This window comes from Nipponia nippon, unplaced genomic scaffold (assembly GCF_047370975.1).
Source record: "Nipponia nippon isolate SJK-2023a ecotype South Korea unplaced genomic scaffold, ASM4737097v1 scaffold_5, whole genome shotgun sequence".
Taxonomy (NCBI): Eukaryota; Metazoa; Chordata; class Aves; order Pelecaniformes; family Threskiornithidae; genus Nipponia; species Nipponia nippon.
In genome coordinates, this window is record NW_028262369.1 from 77,846,956 (window position 1) to 77,861,919 (window position 14,964).

The following is a 14,964-nucleotide window of genomic DNA, read 5'->3' on the forward strand; positions in this document are numbered from 1 at the left end:
TTTTGCGTGAATGCAATGAATTGAATAGATGCTAAATTAATATAGTGGTATTGGCTGTATTTTTTAATTATTTTAAGTGAAATATACCTTAGGGTATGCTGTTTGTAATGGCAGTGATAACAGTAGACAGTTCATACAAAAACCGTTTCTTCTTCACAGAGCATCTTCATAATGGGTGGTTGAACAACCTTGGAAATAAACCATATATACATATTATAAAAATATTAAACGTTGCTATTGTTAATAATACAGGTCACTTTGCCTTTCAGTATCTGCAAACTTTGCTCCACGTTTGGAACAAAGATTCAACATGAGGGGTTTTTTACATCAGTTACGTGCCAGTTGCCATCCTTTTGAGAATCAGCCAGAAACTGGACAAGTCTAAGTCTGTTAAATGCAATTACAATTAGTATATAGTCAGTAAGAACTACATGGATTGCCATGGGAATGTTAGCAGGTTCTTTGTCATACCTGGTGGTCCTGGCATATAGGTCATGCCTGGACAGGGCTTTCAGCTGAGAAGGGGACTTCTCTGTCCGGTGACCATCCTCTACCCTTTGCTAGTACCAAGCAACTAAAAGAAGAACTTACCTAATTCGAAAGCAAGAGCCATACAGGCATGAGGGGAGGAAGATAAAGATGCAGCAGGGTGATGCAGAGTGAGTGTTTCCTCTGGGAAGCGGGGTAACAAGGAAGCTTGGATGGACTGACAAAGCAAGAAGAACGAGATGCAGAACTGAACAGGGAACTGAGGAACAGAACACCATAGGCACCATATAGGCAGAAAATATATAAGAGGAGACAGTGTGGCAGGGTGGGGACATTGGGCCTAGTGAAATGAAATGGAGGCGGCAAGATGAAATAGGGGACTGATCTGTCACAGAAATAGGGTGAAACCTCGGTAAACAAAGAAATTGGGGTTAGGATTGGAGGTGGAAAGACCTATCTTCAAAGTCCTTTTCTCTCAAGTGGTACTGTATTTTCACATCTTAGTGGAATATTATAGGCTTTGTCTTTCATCCATATGTGCACAATGTATTTCAATTTATTACAAAGATGGTATGTTTCATTTGTTGTAGTTTATATGTGCTATGCACATGTTTGCAACAGTGCAGGCAGGTTTATGATACACCTGCTTTTACTTTTTCCTTAGGGAACAATGTTTTTACCTTCTTTCACGTAGAACTCTATAGTGACAGAAGCTACACTCCTAACCTCCTGGGAAGCAAATACAAAAGAATAACAGAAGTGCCTGCATCCTGATTGTGTTCAATCAAGGTAGGACAATTAAATTTACTCCATATGTTCTGATGTTGTCCCGTTTAAATCAAGACCATATCTGCAGATTATCACCTTGAAGTGCCTCCCAATCTCAGTTTCTGTTGTACTTGCATCTGTTCAACAGAACTTAAATGAATTTGTATAAACGAGAAATACAACTTAAAAGGAAAATAGCAGAATAATGTTTAGGCTTTATCTGGGATGATAACAGTTTAGAGAGGGAGCATGTTTATTATTTTAAAACACAGTTGCAGAGGAGCACTCATCCAAGAGGCTGAAAATTTAGGTTATTTGAGATATAATGTACGTCATCGAGAATATTAAACCTAATGTCCATGTTATGAAGCTTTGTATACTTAATGTTAGCCAAAGGTATCTTGTCAATTGTTACTGTGAAAAAGGAGTTAGCAAGAAGATCGTTCCATTTTCAGAGGATGTTTTATTGATCAGGTTACTACAATTTTGAAGGGCATATGAAAATTAAGAAAGAAGGTGAATTAGTTTAATGATGACTAAAACCCACTGATTATATATATACTTTAATAAATGCTCAAAGAATAATCTGAGCATACCTGTGGATTGATACTACATTAACTTTTAAGTTCATTAAAAACACAGACTTGGTGTATGCTGCTAGTTATAAAAACAACCAAAATGTTAAAATTTATTAATATTATGTAAAAATAGAATGCTATATAGTTACAAATGTGATGTAAAAATAGAATGCTCTTATAGCTACTGCATAAATCCAGTGTATAGTCTTCTGTGTAGTGTCCTATTCAGCTAGAAAAAAGACACGGTAGAAATAGGTGGTGAAAATTCCTGGAGACATGAAAAAACTTCATATGAAGGCAGGTTAGGGAAATGAATGATAGACAATGTGAGGATGGCATATAACGTTATGTTTTAATATTTAGAAGGTCTAGTTTGTCCCTTTACATGATACAAAAAGCAAGGTAAATTAGTCAAGTCGGCAGACAACAAACCTACGTTGATAAATATATACAGTGTTCCCTATAAAACCACAAGGAATCACGATGTTTATAAGGCTAAAAGATTGGTGAGTTACCAAAAATGGATCATATTAAATTTTTCCATTTTTATTTTTATATATGTGAGAGGGAAAATCTGCATATTTACTGTTTAAGATTTTAAAATGTCTCCAATAAAAAAACCCGAAGAATCCTACAACCTTTCTCATTACCTTTTGTGAGATCCTAATATTGCTCAGCCGTAGAGATGGAGAATAAACCTGAATACAAAATGGGTCTAGTAGGCACAGTTAACTGAATTAAGAAAAGATGGAGGGGGGGAAAAAAGTACAAAAAAGGAGAACATACTAATTGGCATGACAACATGTAGTACTGTAGCAATCATACAGCAGTTAGTATTTTATATAGCATGACAAATTCAGTACAGTGCCTGAGAGAGAGGGAGAGAGACACCAGTCTTAGCACACTTTCCTGTCATGACAATATCACTAAACTGGCATTTGGAAAAGCCAAAAGCCAAAGAACAAACGTAATTCGTTTGCTAAAAGAGCATACAATTGATTAATTATGCTTGGGTCAGACTGGCTGTATTGGAGGGTTTCATTGCAGAGCCAACATTCATTTTTTCTTTCTTTAGTGTCAGGCACACTCTAGCCTGCATTTCCTCCCAAATAACAAGTGCTCTTTAAATGGAGGAGCTGCATCTTTGAACTTGAATAAAAGGGTTGTTGTGCAGCGTAGGATTTAGCAGATGGGCTTAGAGAATCCAAACCTACCACTAGTCTTTTATTCTACACTAGGAAAAGCTTTGCCATTTTTAATGGCTCTGTTTGCTACATACCCTATTAAGCACAGTAGTCAGATGTCATTCTGAGGAATCGGGCAGCTTAGTTTCCAATGACATTGATTACACTCAACAGTGAGAGGATGAGAAAGAGTGGTGGGTGGAGAAGTGAAAAGACAGTGTGAGGCATTTCAAGGAGGAGGTTTGCACTCTAGCACTTGCATGTGGGTGACAATCCCTCCGAGAAACAGTTTTTACTCTGAAGGGGAGCAGAGTTGAATCTTCTGTACTCACTTCAGGTTTAATCTCCATCCTCACAAACTACCAGTGCAGCCTGTAGTTAAATGTGCATTTACTTAAAATGAAGAGAAAATAACAGTAGCAAGAAGCTGCATCTTTAGAATGGAGCTGTGATTTCACAGAGAGAGACCCTGGCTTGTTAATCCCTGGCATAAATGGGTGTAATTTTCAATGACAACACTAAACCTGTTTACACAGAGGCTGAGCTAAACCAAGAGATGATACACAATGCTGTTCAAAATCAATCATGTAATCCTTTTTAAATTTTTGTGATCTAACAACCAAAGATGTTTGTGTTAATAAGAGATCGTGTGACAAAGCTGTGATTGTCACTGAGCATGACTTGCTTTGAGATAAAAATTATGACAAACAAACTCATAATCTTATTTTAGATAAACGTTTCATCCTGTTATTCAAGAGTGAATATTAGTGAGTGGAATAAATAATCAGCAATAGTTACCAAACTGTGAAATAAGGACTATTTTTTAAATTGAAAACAGTCTGAGCTAGCTTATACAAAGAGAGAAGAACAAAATCACGCTGGCAATAAGTCTACATTGTATTTTACTGCAGTTTACAAGGAATCAATATAATCAGCAAGAACCTTGGTTTTAGTTTCTTTTTATTTTGCATGTACTTATTTTAATAACAAATGAAAGCAGATGAAAAAGGAAACTGCATGGCACAGTCTGCAAAGCATGTAAGTGTTATTATATCACTTAAGATATTTAACAAACTACTAAACCAAACTCTTTTCTTCTTGCATCAATTGGCTAGGGGCAGAGTATCAGAAACAGTAAATACTTATTTTACTTTGAAACAATTAATGTTAATAAAAGGCCTCGGGGTTAAATCTGAAAGAAAAAAATCTTTGAATCTTTGACTCAGATTCCCCATGTCACTTAGGTCAATATAAGTCCAGAAGACTCTTAAAGCCTATGGAGTCACATCAAGATGTAGACTAGTTGCTTGCAATTAGAATCCAGATTAACTGGTGCCTAATGTCCCTTGTAAAAATAACAATGCAAACATAGAAGTACAAAAATGTTCTGTCAGTAAGAACATATACATTAATCATTAAAGAACTGAATTCAAAATCAATTGCACAGAGCCAATAGCTTTCTTCACTACTCTTACTTTAAGGGCTGAAATTTTGTTTGTGTTTAAGATGCTCAGATATCTGTTTATATTTTAGTGTAGGATATTCAGAATTTTTAATCAGACAACATTCTCTAACAGGTAGTCAGTATTATGAAACTTGACAACCAATCACATAAGCATGGTTGATTAAGATAAATGATTTACAATAAAATGCTTAAGACATTCATTTTTGCTATGTTTCTCTCTCAAATACTTGAGAAAGTATGCCTATTCTTAAAGTTAACAGTCCTCTGAAGTCCAAAATAACAAAATTTGTGAAGATAAGATTGAAAAAAACAATAAGGGAAAAAATGGCTTTTTTAACGCATTGTCAGGAAGTGAAAACGTATAGTTATGCTTCCCTGCCTTTTTGGATTTCATAGAAATTGTGTTATTCCATTACCAAAAGACTTCGCATATTGTTATGTGTTTCTAAGGAAATACCAGTAAAGCAGTATAATTTAAACTTACATTATGCTTTGGGCTTCCATTTTTTTTCACAATTGTTTATTCTCCTTTTCCTAAATCAGTCCATCAGATTAAAAAAGAAAACAAACATAATAACACTCTTTGAAAGCCATAAATTGTTGGTGATAATGCAGGCAAATTTTAACTGAGTGTTGTTTCCAGTGGATTTTCCTGCCATCTGTGAGATCAAGAATGGGACATTTTTATCTGCTATGTTACTGGCATTTTTTTTAGTAGAGGTATACTATCTGTATGTTTGTGATACTTCATCTCATTTTCACATCCTTGTTTCCAGCTACCCTACTTTCTGATTTACGTTAATAAAGCTTTTGGAGATTCCCAAGTGGAATGTAAGTAAGTATTGTTTACATATTACTTACATTATCTAAGTATTACTATTTGTTTTCATAAAGTGAGTAAATACAAAGTTTAACATAAATCTCCACATGTAACTACATGAACAGTGACAGCTTCAGGCCTCTTGGTTTTCATCCCCAGCTTACTAGGCGAGATCAGCAAAGAACATGCAAACTTTCCCCAGGAGAGCCTAGGGCGACCTTTTTATCTCTCTGAGAGTGCTGCCAAGGATTTCAGTGCTCCCTGATTTTTTTTAAAAGTACACAACAAAACAGTTATTGCCAAAGAGAAGCCTAAAGGGCTTAGATTATATACATACATACATACATATATGTGTGTGTGTGTGTGTGTGTGTGTATAAAAATAAAATGAGAGCATAGGGAACATCAGCAGGCTGGGAGGTAGAGAAATGGAAATTGGCAGGCATCCAATTAAAGAAAAGTCCAGGCATGAGAAAAAAGAAATTCTTTAAAGAGACATTTGACATAAAGTAAAAGAGAAAGGTTGTATGCTTAAAAGTTCTTCCTAAAACCAATGGTAGTATGGGATGGGAAGTAAAAGAAAAGTTATTAATGGACTTTCAGTTTTTAATGTGGGAAAGTGTATAAGCCATAACTTTCACATTTGGACTTTCTAAGCACTTTTATACAAGGGGCCTGCTGGGGATCCACATTCTTCTGCAGTCAGTATGGGTGCTGAGTCATCAGGAAAGTTGGCCATTTGGTTTTAGGTTTCTAAATATAGAGGTGAACATTTAAAGCCTTAATCTTGGAACAGTGGACACTCGTATGCAGCTTTGGTGACCTGAATGATTTCATTCTTAACAGTGCTCATATCAGAACCAAAGCTGTGCCTGTATTACATGTACTCCTGAAAATCGTAGCTCCTATGACAAACAAAAAATTAATTAAAATTAAAAAATTATTAAAAGAAATATAGAAGAGTGGCAAGTTTAAGTCTCTGCTAAGCATCCAAACTCTCTCAGGATAGCTCGTGTGCTCTTGCTCTATGCAGAGGAGGTGGAACAAGTAGACTTTGGAGGAGGGAACAGAAGAGCAACCTAACTTAAGGGAGGAAGCTTAGGTTAAGCCTTAGAAGGGATGAATTTTGACAATTCAGTTGGGTTTTAGCTATTGTGTTCAGGGGGTAAGGAGTGCGTTTGTGGGAGTCTGCCTGGAAATTGTCAGTTCTCTGAATAAATATTATCAAAGAAGATTTGTACTAACTTTACCTTTGCAGTTGGTATGTCATACCAACGTTTAGTACATGCGTTGGTGGGTTTTTTTATTTCTGATTAACTTCTGCACACTTTGGTTTGTTTGTTTGGGAACTTTGCTAAAATAGGACCTTTGACATTCAAAATGCTGTGACAGAGAATCAGAATTACAAAAAGGCGTTTTCATTTTCACTGTAGATAAATTTGTATAATCCAGTATTATATAGTAGGAGCTCCTTCTTAAAAAAGCAAGTGTTTACATTGGTGATTCAGTGTTTTATTTTGACAGCATCCTGTGCCTTCTGCATAGATCCTAGCTGAAGAAATGCTTGCCGAGTGCTTCGCCACCTGAAAATGTGGGGCAGGGAGGGAGAAATCCTGTCTGGTCAACAATTACGTCAGCTTGGCTAAACGCGTACATTGCCGCCAGTGGTGACGCGCCTCTCTGCCAGGGCAGGCCTCAGCCATCGCGCCTGCTGGGTGCCACCGAGGTGCTGTGACTCACTCCTGGTTCCCTCTGCACAGATCTGCTGCTGCAGAGCATGTGCAGCATCGGTGCCATCTCCCCACCAAGCTACCAACGTCTTCCAGGAAAGTGAGTCCTTGAACGAGCTGTGAGGTCTGATGGATATTGTTCTGGCAGCCCAGGTATGGCCCAGGGCTGCGCCAGCGCGTGGCTCTGCTTTAAGTGAAGCAAATGCTTCATTATTTAGATTGATTACAGTCCAGGTAGGCAAAACTCTTGGTGATTTTTTCAATTAAGGGAAGGGTATCTAGCAAGTGGATAGCAGCAGAGGAAAGGCTGTTTTGAGGGAAAATAGTTTTTTCTATAAACTTTGTATCAAACTTTCATCCTGAGTACCCACAGTGTGTTTCAAGAGCTATTTTTTGTAGGTGAAATAACTGGAAACAGAACTTCTTAACAGGTTGCAAACAACCTGTAGCTATGTTAAGCGACAAAGCACTAGCCATTGCATCCAACATGCGGTGCTTTTGTACAGTGGCAGTTCATGTGCAGCTGATTGGTTAGTCAAAAAAAAAAAAAAAAAAAGAAGTCATTGCCTTACTATAAGATGTCAGATTCAAAATGAGACTGTGCCCTCATTTTCTATGAGAACTTAAAACATGCAAAGTTTGAGGTTTTAAAAGTTAGTCAGCCGTGTGTGAGTTACAAAACCACAACGAGTTAGCAACTTATGTTAAAATTTGAAATGAGTATTTTTCATTTGCTTCTAGCTCAAAAACAATTTTATCAGTTTCCTTCCAACTGGTCTAAGACTAAGACAGACGATTTTACAAAAAAAGGGGATTTCTTGACAATATTACAGCAGGATGATGAGAAGTATCTGTTTCTGATTAAACCAGGCGGAGGACTGCACTGACACTTGTCTTTAAAGGTACCGTTACTAGCCTGCCCCTAGCCTCTTGTCTGTTGCTCTGTAACACCTGCTAAACTCGTGGAGTTTCTCAGCAGCATGTAAATGGAGTCAAGATCTCTGGGCTCCAGAAGATAAATGCCTAATCCATGACCTACAAGTGTATTTCTGCTGCCTGTGATAGATATAAAGAAAGCAAGAAAGTCCTGTTTTATTCCACTAGGAGAAAAATCAGTAAATGTTATATTATCCAGCCCTTTTTATTGGGACTTTCTAACATGTTCTTTGGAGAGGACTGAATCCTGCTTTCAATTATACATGGTATGCTGAAGGTATTGATTTGGGACTTTATTATTTATTTATTATTTATAATTATTTATTATAATTCTCTTTATTTTGGGTGCTGTGGGTGCACAGGATCAAAACCAGAATTTGTCTGTTTTTCTTAATTGAACTTCTTACTGTTATTTGTCTGTTTTATACCTGCAACATTCAAAACACTAGTTATTTCATGTGTGCTACCATTAATATGTAATAGATGAGACCTTGGTACAATTAAAAAAATACAGAATGCAGCTGAGATGAGATAGAGCTATGAAATCTGACTTAGTGATTGTCTAAAATATAGCCACAACTCCAGCTTAAGTTCCAACATTGTGTGACCTGTTGCTATGTTTCATTTGAACCTTGTATGAAAAGAAACATGGAAAATGCAAAATATTTCCTGTATCCACAAAACTGCTAGTGCTTCTTTTCTCCAATGGAAGTGACTTCCCTGTGACTTTAACAGTGAGATATACCCAGTTAGGTAGCAGTAATTCCCAGTAGTATCATTTGGTTTTTGTTTTCTTGTGGAATTCAATGCCATTTTCATTCAGTTTTTTTCTTCATCTGAAGGCCCTGAAGTTTCACTCATCTCTGTTAATTCTGAAGATGCTGCTATTTGAGTTATGGTGAAACTAAATTTCCACAGAAAATGCAAAGTTTGTGTATAAAATATACTTGCAGATTTCTCTAATGAATGTGCCAATGCCATGAAGGGCCCACAACAGCTTCCTGGTCAATGGCTACTATTATGCAGTGTTTAATTTATGCACAAATATAGTCCCTCTTGTAGAAAGCATCTCTAATGTGATATTTTTAATAGAATAGAATAGAATAGAATAGAATAGAATAGAATAGAATATATGTTATCTTTCCCATGATTCCTAAGACCCTAGCTCAAAATTGATGTAACAAATATTGTTCTGACCCACAGAAACCAAATAAAAGTTTTGCCACCAATTTCACTCAAGACAAGATCTCATCATAAAGAAATTTCATAGGCAGATCTACAGCTATTGTGCATACCTGTTCAGGTAGATTTGTTGACACTTCCATCAGTTTAATATCAAGTGTTGTTGGGCTACATTTTCTGGGACCTTCTTGATATTTGTGGTTTTACTCTTCTAGATGGGAAAAATGTAGAATCTTTTGGCAAAATGAAAAGGAAAGAGAAAATCCTGCAGATTGAGTATGTCTGTGCATTGCTGCATTGTCGGACTCGCTTTTTAAAATTAGTTTTTCAGTTCTTCTCAGAAGGGCTTTAGTAAAAGATTAATGTTGGTGTCAGCAGTCACAGGACGGAAGCAGTCCAGAGTCTGTATCTGCTCCTTACAGAAAAGGCCTGTAATAGAAGCAGCAGGATGACTTAATACAAAGAATTTTGAAAAAGGAAACTAAGCTGTTCTGTGTTCTCATTTATTAGACAGAGAGAGGGAACTGAAGAGTAACCTTTAAGAAACTCAAATCGCACCTGAATAATTTGCATTTAGAAAGGATGTTCCTTTCGTGTTCAATTGGTTTATTGAATCCATGTTAGATTCCTGTAAATGCTGCACAGCTTTTGCATCTCCAGTACTTTGCCTAAATGAAAGACTAACCTTTGGAATCTGGATTGGCTATATTACGTTTATGTTTAGTCTAATAGAGGTGATGAAAGGAATTGAACTGCATGGCACAAATTCCCTTGGTCCTTTAGAAGCAGCTTTAACAACAATCTCGCTTGGATGTTCAGAGTGACAGGAATTAACATCATTCCTATACATAGGAACATGCTTCTGCTTGAAACAGCCTTCACAAACTCATGTTTCAGTAGTCTTCTATGAGGGCAGAGTGTCGTGCCAAAGGAAGAAAAGCTGAATATAGTTTTCATTCCCAGGAGAAATTAAAAAGAAGGCAAGTGCTTTGAGTGGTTAGCAAGCCTGCCTTCATTTTGATTCTACTGACCTGCCATAAAGAAACTTGAAACAAAGCTCATGTTACTGAACAAAAATATTTTGAAAATGAGTGTCTTAAGGAGCTGTGGGGTTGGTGTGAATGTGATCTGAGCTCATTGTTTTCCTCTAGTGTATAGTATATGTTGACAGTAAATTCTTCCTGCAGATAGTGGTTATGAGAAGTTTTGCCCTGGGGGTCAGACAAAAAACTGTATCAAAAGTGCAAGAGAAACCTCGCTGTGTATGTGGGACCTCTGTATGATACACCTATTTCAGACCCTTTCCGTTTCAGTATTTTTGTGTAGATCTCTCAGGTATCTTATACAAAGTCTTTATGGACAAGGTAGTATTTAACAAGGTGTTTGAGACCTGTAATGTTTTGGAATTTCTTTGTGATTTTTATGCAAAAGCAAAACCATAGTGAAATCAGACATGAATCTAGTTTGTGAATTACATTTGGGAAGTTCTTTGTAGAAAAATACCCGTAATCACTAACAGGGATTAGGGATTTAATATTCTACTTAATATAACCAACATTGGACACATCAGATTGTAAGTAGCGTTTCTGAGTTTATTGCTAGCAATAACTACTTGCTTGTATTGAGGCAGGGTGACAGTTTGGTTCTGATCCTGAAAAGCAGGAAAAAGCTAATGTCTTTGTGAACTCTGCACGCACACTCTCTTGAAGGGAACTTTGCAATAACGGTGCAATTGCTCTTTTGAGCCAGAGTCTGGGATCTCCTGAGTTGTTCTGAATGTGTGCTAGCCTCAGTTATTGGCGTCCTGGTCCCCAGATGTTTTTGGTTTTTTTTTCCACTGCCTTGCAGCATTCCTTGCCAAAAGGGTTACTCTTACTCTTTAGCACATGAAGGTAGGAGGGCTAGATTTTGGAATGACAGTACTGAAAAGTAAAAGCTTCTACAAAAGAGAAATCATAACTTTTTTCCTCAAAAAACCTGTGTAGACTTTGCTTTCAAATTGTTGAAACCCATGCCAAGAAGCTATCCAGTAAACAGTTTGTCATTGCCGAGCATCAGGACCAAATAACAAGAGCCATGGATAAGATAACCACCATCATAAAGGGCTGCTAAAGCTATCTATAAACAAAGGATTCTCAAACAACCTGGATATTTTGTACCTGTCACATCAGCAAAAAGGGCTGCAATCCTGGAGTTCAGTACAGATTAACTGTAACTGGTTATGAAGCTGTGTAATAAATTGTGTCATCCTGGTGAATAATCATCTCCTCTCACTCATTGTCAACTCATTGTTAGCTCATGGTTGGGTTAAAGCGAGGGTGATATGATAACACGCATAGCAGTAACTTTGGTACTTAAGACTCACGGCTAGTGTAGAGCAATGCTGTGTATTCTCAGAGATGGAGGATACTGCCCATTTGTCTTCTGTTCCTTGCTCTGCCTGTTCAAAGAATAATAAATCAGCATCAGTATCCTGCTCTATTTTCTCTAGGCACTCCAAGAATGAGATTTGGACTATTTAAGGGATCTACTAAAGCTCAGAAATAAAACATGGGTCATCTAGAACAACAGATCTTTCCACAGTAATAGCAAAGCTTGACTGTGTGAGAACAGGGCTTTCTTTGGAAATGGTTCAGCTCTGTCTCAGAAGCTACAGAAAAGGAACATTTCTTTAATGTTTTACGCTCCAACATAAGTACCCATATTTGTGTGCACGTGTGTGTAAAACAAAATAAAAATTCCAAAACAAAGCAAGCTGACTTGCTCCTTCCCAGCTCCACGCAGACAAAATCTTAGAACTGCATAGGTAGCAGTTGCATTGCTTTGCGCGTGCCTGAGACGTGGTCAGGAAACAATACAGAAATACATAAAAAATAGAAACTAATGTGCAGAAATGTCTTGCTGCAATTTTGTTTGCCTCTAAATAATGTTATAAATAAATGAGTATGTGCAATTGACCATGGATTATCCTTTACCTCTGAGGATCTAAAAACTTGATTTGGAAGAAGTTTTACAGGATATTTTATAACTTCTTTGGTTTTTTTTTCACTTTTTAATAACTTGGCATATGAATTTATGAGTGTACTGTGGTACTATCATCAAAAAGAAGATCAAAATAGTGACTATAATAAGTGAAGAGGAGATAGAACTGGCACAAAATCTGTATGGAACAAAGAAGTTACATTTATTATCCAAAGTACAACTCCCATTGGGAACTTGGGTAGGTATCATACAAATCATGATGGAATATGTCCTCTAACGAAGGACCGTTATTATGGGAAGCAGGTAGTCTCCATTTAAAATAAAAAGCTAGGCACAATTATATTAGTTGTTAGCATGCAAGCAGCTAAAGGAGCCCTGTGTGTTATTAGGTGCCTACCCTTACTACCTGAAGTGGAATTGTCTGATAGGAAAATTGGGTAGGACTTTCTGTGAAAAAAATGCAAATTGTATACAAATTTGTCTGTATGAGTCTTATGACTGATTTTAGTGCTTTAAGGTTAAGTTTTCTTGGCAAAGAAACAAATATTTTGGCTGTTCCTGAGGTCTGTAAGCTTTATTAAGTACATGAATAACAAATACACTTGATATATCTGATAGCAAACTATGTTCCTTTTGCTTCCCTAGGATCCTTAAACCTTGACTGAATCCCGTCATCTGAGACAGGCATTGCTTTCACTGTTGTTTCTATGACAGTTGAATGTGAATGGTGAATCTATCTTGGGAAGGCAGAAAATGAGATGCACTGTCTTTTAGTGGTCAGGTCTGATAGATATGCTCTTTCATGTGTCGGCATTGAGTCTTATGTAAGATTTTGCAAAAGTGAGAATAAGTTTTCCCTAGAGAGACAGATGAGGAATAAAGGATTAGTACATCTCTCCATACAATAACTCCTAATGTGAAATTCTAGCCTTATTTATAACGATGAGAGCATTGCCAGTGACTTCAGTGGGATCACAATTTTACCCCTAAGGTGCAGTTGTGCTTTCCTAGGAAAGCTAATGTATAAAATACAGCCTCTGCCAGCACATCATCAACGCAATAGCATAGAAAGAGGATAACATTGAATGACATCCATAGCCAATAATAGCTGCTGCGAGCATCCTGTCGAGCAGTGTATTAATGTTAGTCACCAGCTTTCTGGGTTTGTACAGGATTATTTTCTTCGTACCTGAATGAAGTAGACTCAGGATGAGTTGGGGTTCTTTGTGGAACTGTGGTTAGCAATTGTTTTTTGTAATTTTTTTTAAATTCTTCAAAGAATATCAGATGTGGTAAAGCTTCTTTGATTTTTATTAATAAAGCACGCCATTTATAACTAAGTAAGTTTTTAAAGCCCTTCAAGGCACTGTTTAATTTTTCAGCTCTCTTTTTTGGTTCTATCTAGTTCTGTATTAGCTTCCTATCCTCAGGTCTTACCTTTTGTAAAGCAGATATTGTCATGCATGCATTTCTGGGAGGTATCTTGCACCTCATGAAAGAAGAAAAAAACCTCTTGATTGGGATCCCAGTCTCCACTGACCAGTAGGTAGTGTGCTGTGGACATCAGCAACATTACAGAGGGTCTTTGGCCAGTATGTTGCCTGCAAGTCATGGATTGAAGACTGTTGCTCCACATCTTCCAGGTAAGACTAACGTACTATTTTTGATAGGGCTGGTTAGTTGTCAGCTAAGAAAATAACTCCTTGATGTGTTTGCATGAGAATGAATCCTGCAGATAAAATTATGTTGCGTAATAGTTTCCTGCAGCTCCCCAGATACTTGTTAGAGTTGTCCAAAATTTAATTCAGCCTCTCCCTATGAAATTGGATCTCTACTTTGTACTTACTTCTGATTGCTTCTCTCAGCTCGATTAATGACGTGGAAGCACTTGTTCTTTCTCTGAGTAGTGTCTGGGTGCCTCCTGCCAGAGCAGTGGAGATCACCTTCTGCTGAGCTTATACATATATGCAGCAATAGCAGCCGTAATAGATGCTTCAGTGCACTGTGTAATATCTTCTTCCAAATTAAGGGGGCTCTGACACATCAGTCAGTTTTTCCCTGCCTGTACTTGATTGCACACTTAAAATGAGCTGACTCACAGATCAAGTGGTGCCTTGTAGCTTTAAGCTCAGCAGCGGCTGTTGTCTATGTTAGGGAATTCTTCTGTCACAGTAAATGGTAAAACAAGACTCATACTAAAGCTGGCCCCGGAATTTCTTTGCAATCATCCTCCTTGAGAAACTTGAGCTTTCTTGAGTGCAAATAGGAAAACTCTTGAAGGAGTGTGTGCACATGGTAGAGAGAATTTAAGAAGGGAAGAAAAGGATTTTATTGAATAATTTCCAAAAATGAAGTGAAAGAATTTGATGTATATCAAACCAGAAAATTAGAACAGTAGTGTGAGGTGACAGAGTCCTTTTAGAGTCTGAAAGTACTGGAAGTTTTACTCAAGACTGGGCAAAGTTCTGTATTGTGGTAGTAGATGTCACCATCCTGAGATATTCAGCTTGGCACAGTGAGACCACTTCATTGCCTCATTTCATGCTAGTGTGTTTCAGGCTACGTGCTGAGTATCTCTAGTATTTGGCTTTTTATACTACGTGCAATAGATTCAATTTTCCTATTCTTACAGGCAATATCTTTAGCAGTATGCCCTGAAATGCCTTATGGATTCAAGCTGTCCCTTAATCAATGTTGCAGAGGATGCAGTTTTGATCTTTTTCTCTAATATATGAACTATGATACTAGATTCATCCTGGCATACATCTGTCAGACCAGACTGAAAGCATTCAGTTAGAGACACTTCATTACCAGAATGGGGCCAACAAATT